The 12895-nt window shown below is 47.3% G+C and overlaps 1 protein-coding gene and 1 non-coding gene across 13 annotated transcripts in view; both read left to right on the forward strand.

Annotated features, from left to right (window-relative positions):
* Positions 1-12895, forward strand: part of PKNOX2 (PBX/knotted 1 homeobox 2) — a 320618-nt gene that overhangs the window by 161391 nt on the left and 146332 nt on the right. The gene's annotated exons all lie outside the window — the stretch shown is intronic.
* Positions 3732-3833, forward strand: LOC112441236 (U6 spliceosomal RNA). Its single transcript, XR_003029180.1, has one exon. It is a non-coding gene; the product is annotated as a U6 spliceosomal RNA (small nuclear RNA).

A 12895-nucleotide genomic window follows, 5' to 3' on the forward strand; every position in this document is an offset into this window, starting at 1 on the left:
CCGTAACTGACAAAGACTTGGATACATATCTGACTACTGTTGAGCTGTGCTAACCACCTTTGGAAGCTTATCTTCCGAGACACATGGACACGGATGGTCATGTGAGCAGGAACCAGCAGAATCAGGATCTTCTTGGATATTGTGAGTGAGGCCAGGCTGGGGCCAAAGACGTAGCTTCCTGCCAACAGTGGTGAAGGTGGTATCACACTGGCTCTGGAACCACAGGTTAGAGTTGGAGGACCTCGTATTTATTACTTAGTGTGTATTCTGTGTCTAAAGCTGGGCTAAGTACTTTGCATTTATTCTCTCATTTACTTTTATACCAATGCTTTGAGCTAAGGCTTATTATTATCCTACTCTTATGCCTCAGAGCAATAGAGTAACTTGCCCATGGTCACATAACCTAGATGTCACCCAGACCTGAATGATGCAGGGGGTCCACACTCCTAACCACTGCACCACACATACTTTCAGAACCTTATGGTGTCAGGGAAAGACATGATGAGCCTGAAGGGTAAGGGATATCGAGCTCCACATCCCAGCTCCCTGAGGGGTTGTGTTCCCTCCACAGAGCACAGAACGGAGTCCCTATATATGAATGCTTTGCCTCTGCGGTGCCAGCCCTGTGCAGAGGTGCCCTGCCAGCTCATATCAGACAGCAACTCATGAAACCGTGGCCTTTTGTTTGTTTTGTTTTTCACCTTTTATAGACTAGAGAACAAACTGTGCAGCAGCCATAGTGCCAAGAAGGCAGGCAAGGATGCGTGAACAAGGAACACACAGGGATGGAACATGTCGGCTGCAGCTAGGAGGACTTGACCTGAGGCTGGGGGCTGGAGCAGGCCCAGGCCAGGACGCTGGGCCATGGCCTTTGTCTACTCTCTTAGATGCTAAGCTTCCTCGTAAAATATTCTAGGACCTTGGAAGGCTGAATGACCACCTGTGAGGAATGTTGGAATAAATGGGAACTCTTGCTGTAGGTGGAAAGTCAGATCAGGGGCGGTAGGATAACACCCAACTCCAAGTTGCTGCACATCCATGTGCATCTATTATGTGCTGATTATGAGCCTAGTGTGGCAGCAGGCCCAGTCCCGGGGTGCAGAGATAAGTAAGACAGCACATCTAGCCATAAATTGCTTCCTTCAGGAAGGCAGTCAACAAATGCTAGATGCCTACTGTGTGCAAGGCTTTATTGTAGATTCAGAGAATAGTGCTGAACAAGACAAGGGTCCCTGCCATCAAGGATTTCATATTCTAAGTAGGGAGGAGTAGAGTGAATAAACAAGGAAGCAACCATGGAAATAAGAAAATGTTAGGTCCTGACGAATGCTGGGAAGAAGGTAAAGCAGGCTCTGGTGGGAGAGTGTCTGGGCTGGGTGTTGGGGAGGGCTCTCTGAGGATGGGATATTTGTACTGAACCTGATGGTTGAGAAAGTGACAGCCATGGGTAGATGGGAGGGAGAGCATCTCAAGCAGAAGGAAAAGCAAAAGCCAAGTCTCTGGGGTGGACCTGAGCCAGTGTGCATGGGGAATGAGTAGACAAGAGGGAGGTTGAAGAGAAAGGAGGTCAGGGAGGCAGAGAGTGTCTTAGGAGGCCACACAAAGGCATTTCGGTCTTACCTGTCTTGGATAAGCCATGAGGACTGTAACGGGGAGAGTGAAGAGAGCTGAGTGTGCTTTAGAAAGACCACTCTGGCGGCTGAGGGAGTAAAGGGGGCTGGTGGAGGCTTTGTTGGCTTAATCTTGGCCATGGCAGTGGAGATGGAGCAGAGTTGTGGGAGTCAGGTTGTTGAGGACTTCTTGATGGATTGAATGTAGTTGAGGAAAGGAAGGAACCAAGACTGATTTCTAAATTTTTGGCACCTGAATGGAGAGTTTTACTTAGATGGAGGAGACTTGGCAGAAGGGGGTGTAGGATCTGAGGGGAGAAATTAAGAGATCTGTTTTGAATATGCCAGGCTCAGGATGCCTTTGAGACACTGAAGTAGAGGTGTTGAGTAGACAGTTGAATACAGATGTCTGGGTGTCTGAAAAGAGGTTCAGTTGGAGATGGGGATGTGAGAGACCTGCGTGTGTAAGAAGGTCCTTAAAGCAATGGGGAAAGATCACATAGGGAGAGAGAAAGGATGCAGAAAGGGAGAGTGAAGGGGATGCTCCAGTATTTTTAGGAAATGCCAACAGAGGAGGCTGAGAAGGAGTGCTTGCGAAATACGGGAAAAACCAGAGGAGCGAAGTATCAGGGCCTGGAGGAGAAAGTTTTTTGAGATCAGCAATTGACCTGCTGTGCCAAATGCTGCTGGGAAGTCAAAATGAGGACAAAGAATTGACCATTTACTTTGGCAAGATATGGTCCTTAGTAATCTTGGTAATTAGTCATCAGTGGAGCGGTGGGTAATAAAGCCTGATTGGGGCGGGTTGAGGAGAGAATGGAAGATGGGAAAGGAGAGACAGTGAGTACAGATGACTCCTTTGAATAGATTTACTGTGAAGAGGAACTCCTAAAGAGGTGGAAAATGGAGGAGGGACTTGGGTCAAGGGAGAGTTTATTTAAAGGAGGATGATATGGAGGTATGTTTATATGCCAGTGGAAGTGATCCAGTTAAAGAGGGAGAAAAGTCCTTGAAATGGCACGAGAGAATGGGTTCAGAGCCCAGTGAAGGTATTGACCTTGGATGGGAGCCAGGACTCTTTTTCTATGGTAATTGCAGGATGGCATGGCCTGAGTATTTTAGTTCTGAGACAGACACAATAAAGGGCTTGTTGATGGGAAGATGGGGTAGTTCTCATCTTATAGAAATCTGTTTTCTGTATGAAATATACTGCAAGGTCATCAACTGAGAGTGGGGTGGGGAGGAAGTGTTGGAGACCTGGGGAGAGAAGGAAGTATGAGGTTTCCCCAGAGACTGGGAAATTGAATTTTCTAGGGAAATGTGGTAGTTTTTTCTGACAGTGTTGAGTGAGATTTGTGGTCATGTTTGAAGTGAGTCTAGTCAGCAAATTTGTATCATTTTTCTCCAGTAAGGTTCAGCTGCTCTGGTACAGGCCCTGAATAAGTGGGTAGGATACCAGGGCAGGAGTTCTGCTAGACTAAGACAATGCAAGGAGAGCTGCAAGAAGCCCAGGTGGTCAGCATGGCAGTAGCTGAAGTATTGGATAGTGGAATCAGAGCTGGGCAAAGAGGGAAGTGAACACATGCAGGGAGTGATGGAAACGGATCATGAAAAAATGTTTTTAATGAAGTAGGATTGGAGAATTGCTAGAGTAAGTAGGGGTGTCAGAGTAAGCTAGGGTGGCAATGGTCAGAAAGTGGGAAGTTGGCAATGTACATTTCGTGGGTGATTCAGTTAGTGGTGTGCCAAAATCTAGGAAACGGCCACGTGAGTGGAGCAAAAGCTCATGGGATGCCAATCACAGTGGGAAGAAAAAACAATAATAATAAAGGCTCATTGAAGCTAGGAAGGACAGCCAGCTAGAGGCCAGAGTATCAGACAGGTCATCTTCATGGATTTTGGAGTCTCCAATGATGCTGGCAGAAATAATAATGGAGAAGGGGTCAGCAACCCGAATGCTAAAGTCATCCATGAATGAGGGGGAATGTCCAGGAGGTTGGTAGACTGACAGCATTTCATACGTAGGAGGGGGCATGAGGTCTGATGACAGGTGCTTCAAGTAAGTGAGCTTGGGTTTTTGAAAGAAGAAAGAGAGATGGTTTAGAAGCTGCAGTGGGGTGCTCGCTTCAGCAGTAAACAGACCAAAACGGGTGTGACACAGAGAAGATTAGCTTGGCCCTGCACAAGGATGACACACAAATTCATGAAGCATTCCATATTTTGTATAAAAATACAATTAGATAGAAGGAATAAGTTCTAGTGTTCAATAGTACAGTAGGGAAATTATAGTTAACAATAAATTATTGTATATTTCAAAATAGCTAGAAGAGAAGAATTATAGCGTTCCCAACAGAAAGGAAAGATAAATGTTTGAGGTGATGGATATCCCAATTTTACACTGATTTGATCATTTCACATTGTGTATAGATATCAAAATCTTACATGTACCCCCCAAATATACAGCTATTATGTATCAGTGCAATTTTTTTTTAAAGAAATTAGCTGGGTGTAGTTGCTCATGCCTATAATCACAACACTTTGGGAGGCTGAGGCGGGAGGATCACTTGAGCTCAGAAATTTGAGACCAGCCTGGGCAACATGGCAAAACCCCATTTCTACAAAAATACAAAAAAAATTAGCCAGGTGTGGTGGCCCATGCCTATAGTCTCAGCTACTCAAGAGGCTGAGGTGGGAGGATCACTTGAGTCTAGGAGGTGGAGGCTGCAGTGAGCTGTGATTGCACCACTGCATGCCCACTTGGGTGACAGAGTGAGACCCTGTCTAAAAAAAAAAAAAAAACTGTAGTGGGAAGCAGGGAATACACACCCATCTCCCACTTCTGAAGTATATGAGACATAAGAGACAAAGCTATCCCCAACAGAAAGGGCTTCTGAGGAAACAGGTCCTCGTGGGGAAGTCTGGGTTTCCCCTAAAGCAAGAAAGTGAAGGAGCCAGTCAGAGAGACCAGGATCCCCAGAGGGCATGGCCAAAGGCAGTGGGAGCAGCCTGGCGCTGAGTGTCTACCCAGCAGTGCATCAGCTAGGACCCTCAGACTCCCGATGATGGCTCAGGCGAATGGGAAGTCTGATGAGTGTGGTCCTGGAGGGCACAGCAGTCTGGGACTGAGGGCCTTGGGATGGCCGGGTCTTGGCTTGCGACGGAGATGTGGTGCCTTCAGTTGAAGACCGAGGGAGGGGGCCGACTTGCTGGATTAGTACAATTGATGAGTGAATATCTGGGTGGTGGACACAGCCCATCCCGGAGGTGTTTGGTTGTTGGCATCCAGTAATGGCGGGTGAGAATCATATCACAGGGAATGTCAAAGTAAAAAAGGCATTTAGATATCCCTCGCCAGCTCTTATTTTTCAGATGAAGAAACTGAGGCCCAGAGAGGTACATAACTTGTCCAAGGTCATCAGGTCAATGAGTGGGATTAGAATTTATTCAGAACAGAGGCAGGCATAGAGTTTGTGGATGCTGCCAGCCTAAGGCTGGGTGGAGGTGCAGGAGGCTGGCGGATGTCCGTTTTCCCAGCCTGGCTGAGCCGGGAGACCACTGTGGTCTGGCTGTACCTATTCTGTCCTCGTGGTCACCATGTTTGCCCCCAACAGGGGCACGTGTCTGGCTTGGCGGGACTATTGGAAACCAGAGAGCTTAGATTCCGTCCCTGACATCCCTGCGGCACCTTGGTCAAGTGCCCTGGCTCGTCTGGTTTTCACATCTCCTCTGTGCTTGTGGGCATGCCTGTGTGGCAACATGTGGGTGCCATGGCCTGTGAACTGCAGTGAGCAAGGTTGTGCCTGGACCTCTCAGAACTGGGCCGTGGTATCTCCTGGAGGGGGCTTCTGTCTGACCGAATGATTGAATCATTTACCAAGTATCTACCCTGCACTCAGCCCTGCTTCCATGAAGCTCAAAACCTAGCGGGGAGCATCAGACTGGATCTGGAGACTCACAAGCTGATAAAGGAGACCCGAGAAGTATTTTAATTCACTGGCCTCACATGTCAGATGAGGAAAATGAGGCTATGGCAGCACCAGAGTAAGAGCTTTACCCCGGCTGTGAACTCCTGGTCTGAAGCTGTGGCTGGTATGCCTCACCTTGCCATTCAACTTGCAGTGTCTGCCCCGTGGCCCCAGCATCTGAGGGGCATCTGGTGGGCCCTGCCAGGCTTCTTCCTACAGAGCACCTCAGAAGCGGAATGCAGGGGAGTCCTGGCCCCGACTCCTAGGCCAACAGCCAGGTACCCAGTCTATGGTGGTATCTTGGGGCCCCTTTTGCCACCCAGAGTAGGATGCCACTGAATGTGGCCCCAGTGAGCTGGCTCCTGCCTTTCAGCCCTTCTCTCCTTTCAGCCTGTGCAAGTGTTAAATACAGCATCAAATTAAGCAAAATTAAATACATTTCCATGCAGCATTTTTCTCTTGACTAAATCAAACAATGCGGTTGCCATAGCAACAGCCTCTTCTGAAAAGGTCACCTGCAAGAAACTGTGTTTTAGGTACAACTCAAGGAGATTATGGGGGATTAACTCATTTTATACATATATATTAAATATATATTTTTTTCCTTTAAAGGAACTGTTATGAAGAAATAATATCCAACTGAGCTGGAAGATACCCACAGAAAAAATTTTAAGTCCCTGATAAAGGATTTTTTTTCCTTTTTTTTTTTTTTAACCAGCATGCAGTGGGGTGATATCTGAAATGGCGACTCTGTTTTTACTTGGCTTTAATTAAACCTCAGTCGGGGCTGAGAAATGTGGTGAAGCGAGATAATTGCACTATTCCCAGTACAGTTTTTAAACTCCGGCTTTGATATGCACCTCGTGACAGCGTGAACCTGCACCCAGACTCCTGGGGCTTCTTGAAGCTCAGCTTATAACCACCCCTCTCAACCTGTGTGCATCTGGGGAACAGTGTTGGGGACCTTGAATGGGAAGTGTAGGCTGGGGGAGATGGGAGCCCTGGTCATCTGCCCAGGGGCAAGGAGAGGCTGCACCTTCCCTAAAAAGTTCATGTCTGGCACTCAGGGGTTCTCCACTGGACTTGAGAATCCAAACTGTCAGGGAAGGATGAACACAGCCAGTCTACTCAGAAAGAGAATGGGGAGGTCTTCTCTAGCTTTTCCTGTGAGAGGGACTGGAATATCTCCAGGAAACCCTTACTGGGTTTGAGTGAAAGCAGGCAGCCTGGCGTGGGTTCCTTTGTGAGTGTCACAAGCAGGATGAGGGGCAATGCATGTTACCGTTCAGTGCTCTCCATCAAGAACCGGTGTGGAGATCCCCCAAGAAAGAGGCTGTAGTTTCCTACATGCACAGGGCCCTACACAGTTTGTCCAGCTTACCCAGCAATGGCACAGTCGTGGCAGGGCTCTGGTTGTCACGATGCCAGGGTGATGGACATCTGTGGCTGTGGTGTATAAGGAGTATGTCTGCCCGCTTCCCACTCACCCCCTAGTTCTGCCTGCTTTCCAGGAGGCCAAGAGTCTGAGGGTGTCCAGGTGGAGGTTTCAGATATATGGGGAAACAAGAAACTGGTGACCTGAGTGACCGTCCTGGCTTCCTGGGCACCAGATGAACAGCTTCTCTGGAACCAAAGGTGGATCACACTCCAAAGACAATCCAGAATTTTCTGGGCAGGGCTGACAGCTCTCGTGTCAGGGTTTCATGAGGCTCAGCTTTGTCTGGAGCTCAGGCCGCTTGCTAGGGCCATGCCTCCCCTCTGGGCCTGCAAGAGCTGGTGGCCAGTACCAGCTCAGAGCCACCTCAGGAGGAAAGAGATTGGACTCCTGGAACGTATATGCGTGGTATGGCCGTGTGTAGAGAAGGCCCAGCTAACACAAATACTCTTAGAAATGTTCCCTCAATGCCTTCCTGGTGGCTGACCTGCCATCATGTGGAATGTCTTTCCCTTTCTGTCCTCAGATCCCCAGACTCCAGGCTCTTCTCTTAATTTATCCCAGTGCTAGACAAGGTGGGCTTGTGTGGTGCAGCAAAGAGGGAGGAACTTGCATGATAGGCAGGCCTGGATTTGAATTCTGGCTGCCACTTACCCGTTGATTGCCTCTCTTTCCTTATTTATCAAATGGGGATAATAATAGCTACTGTCTTAAATAAGAGGTCCTCACAGGGTTCTTCTGAAGATTGAATGAAATGACCTGAGAGAATGTAGCCGGATAACACAGGTGCTCAATGGATGTTTGCTGAATACTGTATTTCAGGAACATGACTTTTGTACAAAACAAACCATGTGTTTCCTTTCCTGTAAAATCCTGCTTGCCAGCCGGGGCACAACCACAGAGCTTAAAGAAGGAACAGCAATTTCTAGCTCTAATCCCCTAATACAATCACTGGAGGTTTTCTTGAACTCTTAAGAAAAGCAAATCTACCGTTATCCAGGGAAGAATTTTATTTTTAGATCAACTCAGCCCTCTGAACTCACATGAACCCTTAAAAGAAGATCCCCAAGTGCCTGGAAAGACCTAGGAAAAGACCATCGTTCCAAGTGGAGAGGGCTGACATTCGAGTTACTCAAATCCGGCTTATTTCCCCTTTAGGACAAGGTGCAGCTGCTGCTGCCATGCCAGTGCTGTTGTGGTGTCTGTCACTGAGCAGGGCTTTAGCCATGCCGCTTTTCTTCTCTGGGGTGCCACTGCTCAGCTTGTCAGATAAGATCTCCCAAGTACCTTCAGAAGACACTTGGCAAAGAAAAGCTGTCTGTCAGCTCCAAGCCAGGGAGTGTTAGCGCATAAGCTTTGGAGTCAAACAAAATTGGGTTTGAAACTGACCTCTGCCCATTTCTAGCTGCTTGGCCTTGGGCTGGTTACTTCCTACTAAGAATCTTAGTTCCTGGCTGTAAAATGTGAATATTCTGTTTATCTCAGTGTCATTGACAGGTTTAAATGAGATAATACTCATAAAGTGTTCACCACCAGGACTGGCATGTCCCAGTCTCTCAATCTGTGGTGTCATGATTATATCGAGACCAGTGGGTGGCAGGCATCTGAGTCACCTGGAGGGCTTGTTAAAGCACAGATTGCTGGGCCCTCCCTCTGGGGTTTCTGATTCAATAGGTCTGAAACGGAGCCTTGGAATTTCCATTTCGAACACGTTCCCAGGTGATGCTGCTGGTATAGGGACCACACGTTGAAAAGCACTGGTCTCTGTCATCCAATGAGGGAAATATTTGACCAAGGTCCATGACATTTGAGCTTTATAGGTATCCGGCTTTGTTTACCAAAGCTTCCAAGTGGGTGTAGAGGACCAAATTTAGACTAGTGCTGTCCCGTAAAACGTTTTGCAATGATGGAATTGTTCTATGTCTGTGCTGGCCAATTTGGTAGTCACTATTCACATGTAGCAATTGAACACTTAAAATGTGTACAGCTGAAGGAATGAATTTTACATTTAAATTTCACATAGCCAGCCGGGCATGCTGGCCCATGCCTGTAATCCCAGCACTTTGGGGTGCTGAGGCGGGTGGATCACTTGAGGTCAGGAGTTCGAGACCAGCCAGGGCAACATGGCAAAACCCCATCTCTACTAAAAATACAAAAATTAGCCAGGTGTGGTGGCATGTGCCAATAATCCCAGCTACTCGGGAGGCTGAGGCAGGAGAATCGCTTGAGCTTGAGAGGCTGAGGTTGCCATGAACTGAAATCACACCACTGTACTCCAGCCTGGGCAACAGAAGGAGACTCCATCTCAAAAAATATATAAATAATAAAATAAAATAAAATAAAATAAATTCCATATAGCCACATGCAGCTAATGCCTACCATCAGATAGCACAGACAAGATTCTCACAGATAGGGCTTAGTGAAGGCATAACTATTAAACAGGGAAATGAATGGGTAAGTGGCTGACACCTCAAGAATGGAGGTTGGGGTCAAGACAAACATTGCAGCCACCTGCCCCTTCAGTGTGTTCCCTCTACCTGAGACCTTCTCTGGAGAATTTAGGAGCCAAGTTGAAGCTTCCTCCTCCTCTCCTGTACTTCAATATCTAGGTATACTGCTCTCTGGAAGAGGCAGAAATAATTGAAATATATGACGCGTAGGGTTTAAACATCCAAGTGGAATAAACAGTGATAGACCTCTTAGGGACAGTGGCAGGGTAGAGATGTGCCAGGGCCACGTCCTGTGTGTTTTCAGGATACAATAAAGTAAAGATGTTTGGAAGGAAGTAGAAATCAGAGAGCAGCGTGATTTGTTCTGGGTTGGAAGATGGAAGAACAGAAGTGTCACTTAAAAAGAAAACTTTTGACCCAAGACAAGACTAGGGACAATTTGAAAGAGGGGAACTCATTCCTCCTGGTGGTGGGGAGTGGGGAAGAAGGGAATCATGTTTGTGTCCAGGATAGAAAGGTGCTTGCTAATTCGAGGCATTTCTGAAGGTGGAAAATCAGTCAAGTATTATAATACTATTCAACAGTCACCCTGACAGTGTTTGCTCTAAAATGTCTCATCTCACACCGGGCCTACTTCGCTTGGGAAAGTGATATAACATGGCAATTAAGATCATTGGTTCTGAGAGTCACTAAGATGTGGCTCAAAATTAGCTGTGCCACTCACAAGCTGTAGGACCTCAGGCAAATGATGTAACCTCTCTAGCCTTGGTCTCTCCATCTGTAGATGGAAATAGTAACTGAACACACCTAAAGGGTTGTTTTGAGAATTAATGAGATAGTGGATCTCAAGTGCTTCATGTAATGCCTGGCACATGGCAAGAGCTTTGTAGCAGCCATCCTCTCTTATTACGGTGCATACACCACTGACTTCCCTCCTAGTCTCTGCAGCAAGTACCCCCGTGGGCTGTCCCATTAGGACAGTAGGAGGGCTCTGCCTCTGGGAGCCCTTCCCTGAGAGTATGAGAGTGTCTTATCCTGGACCCTTTGCCAAGGTAGAGGTGACCTCTCAGCCCGCTGCTCCTCAAGGGTGCGCCTTCACTCCACAACAACAACCAGGATAGATTGTGGTGCGTGTTAGCGCCAAGACACAAGAAATAGCATCGCCAGAGAACCAACTTAAGCCTGGCCTGATTTAGTACAGAGAAAATGACAGCTGCTGTGCTCGGCTGGCTTCCACCCAGCAGAAGGCTATTTTTTGCAAATAAAATGGTAAGTTGCTAATCAGAAAGATAAATTAAGAAGCATTAAGATAATGATGGTCTAATCACCGTCCACACAGAGAATTGCTAGAGTGAGTATCCAGGCTACCGAGTGCTTGAACGCATTTGGTGATTATTTGTATTATGAAGGGAATGATGAATTCCAGGCCTGGAATCAATTTAGCTTAGGAAACCCACAAGACCAGCCTCCTCAGAGAAAGGACACTAGGGACTTCTGGAGGTCATTGGGCCCCCCTGCTGTCCTCCACCCCCAGCTCTGAGCAGCCTTTCCCAAACCATTCTTGATTTCTGGCTGTTTCCCTACTGAGGTTCCCTGGCTTCTATGGGGGCACCTCTTGGTCCACCTTGTTGGATACCTAATAAGCTTCTGCTTGCTTGGGGACTGATTGAGTGGGAGGCTTTGTTCTACCTTGAGAGCAGCAGAAAGAGCCCCATCTGGGAGCAAGTTGCCACATAGCAGAGAAGGGGATCCGGGCTTCCCTGGCCCTTTCTGTGGGCCACTGGGCAGAAATGCTGTCCCATAGCATTGTGGTGCCTAAAGCAATCAAGCCATGGAGACTTGCTCTTCTTATCCTTTAGCTGAGAACTCAAGGCTAGGGGGGTGATTTGTCCAATATCACAGAGACAGAGCCTGAACCAGGACTCAGGCTGGTGCTCCTACACACAGTCTGCTGCTTTGAAAAGGGCTCTGGTGCTAAACTGAGAAGGAACGTTGGGAAAACACACCCCAGATTCCCAGTTCTCTGCTGAAGCTTCATTGAGAATAAGGATATTGAAGGGTATTAGACATGAAATAGAATAAACAGAGAAGGCACAGTTCATAGAGTCTTGACAGTTAGGTTAAAGAGTTTAGATCTGATCTAATATCGGGCTATACATCATTTAACTTCTCTTAAGCTTCAGGGTAGCCTCAGCTGTATCTTCATCTGTAAAATGGGGATCATAAATGGCCTAACCTCTAGATTTGCTATGAGGCTTAACTGAAAGCTGCATTTAAAATGCTGAGCTTCCTATCATTCCTATTACTGTGAGTAAATTCAGTAACAACAGTAGTAGAGGTGACTGCAGCTAGATTCTAGGCAGTGGTGTGCTGGAGCCAGCTGGTGCCAGCTTGCAAGAGCTGATTGTTAAATTTTCAGAAATTTTGCAAGCCAATGGTTAAACACAGCCATTATTAACATTAAATTACACAAATTTGCATTAAATAAATTCTATTAAAAACACAGGTAATAAATACTCCAAGCTCACGGCTTCCTAAGCACTTCACTACCATCCATGCCCTTGAGGCTCTTTCCATCACCTCTGTAGGGTGGAAATCCTGGGTGATGGTGTGCTGCTTTGTCACATTCAGCAACTTCACATTGGTAGCTTGAAACTGGCCATGGTGGGAATATTATTCCAGAAAGCCAGCTGTTAAATATTTACCAGCATAGTACTGGTCCTGGTGTGTAGGGCGTAAGTGAGAGACGGGGCAGTGTGAGGCTGCATGGAGGACCGTAAGAAAGGCCCCAGCTCAGGGTGGAACACAGAGTGCACACTCCGTTCATGACGGAGGTACTTGTGGATGCACGGGAGAAAGGAATGGGAAAAAAACAGATCTGGGGCCAGGGCATGGAGGCTCACAGGTAGCCTAAAAACAGCACAGTCGTAACTAAAGGAAATAAGAGGGCTTCACAAATTTGAATTCCTGAAAACTTGCATGTCAACAAAGGTTTAATAACTCAAATCATACCCTAAAGGTATTAGGAAGCTCTCACTGAAAAATCCCATGGTAAATAATATTGTAGAGAAAAGAATCCTTTTGGAACATAAACACTTCTTCTCCAACAAAGTGAATTTGGGGTAAAAATGGATTTTTGCCCAATTTCTTCAAAGTTTTGCTAGCCTACGTAAGCCTATTGTGCCTGATGTGGGCACAGTGCAACCTCTGTCCACCCCCTTGGCCCTATGCCACCCCTTCACCACCCACTGAGGTTGCAGGGAGAAGGGGTGCTGAGCCCTCCTCCCCACTGCCAGGCCTGGTGTCGCCTGCCGGGCCCTCCTGGCCCCCAGCTGTGTAGCCTGCTGGGCTGGGCGGAGCAATGGCCAAAGCTGTGATTTGCAGCCTGTTCTTCCTCCCTTGCCCCAAAGTTCATTGTGAATCTGGGCTTGGGTT

This window comes from Pan paniscus, chromosome 9 (genome assembly GCF_029289425.2).
Source record: "Pan paniscus chromosome 9, NHGRI_mPanPan1-v2.0_pri, whole genome shotgun sequence".
Taxonomy (NCBI): domain Eukaryota; kingdom Metazoa; phylum Chordata; class Mammalia; order Primates; family Hominidae; genus Pan; species Pan paniscus.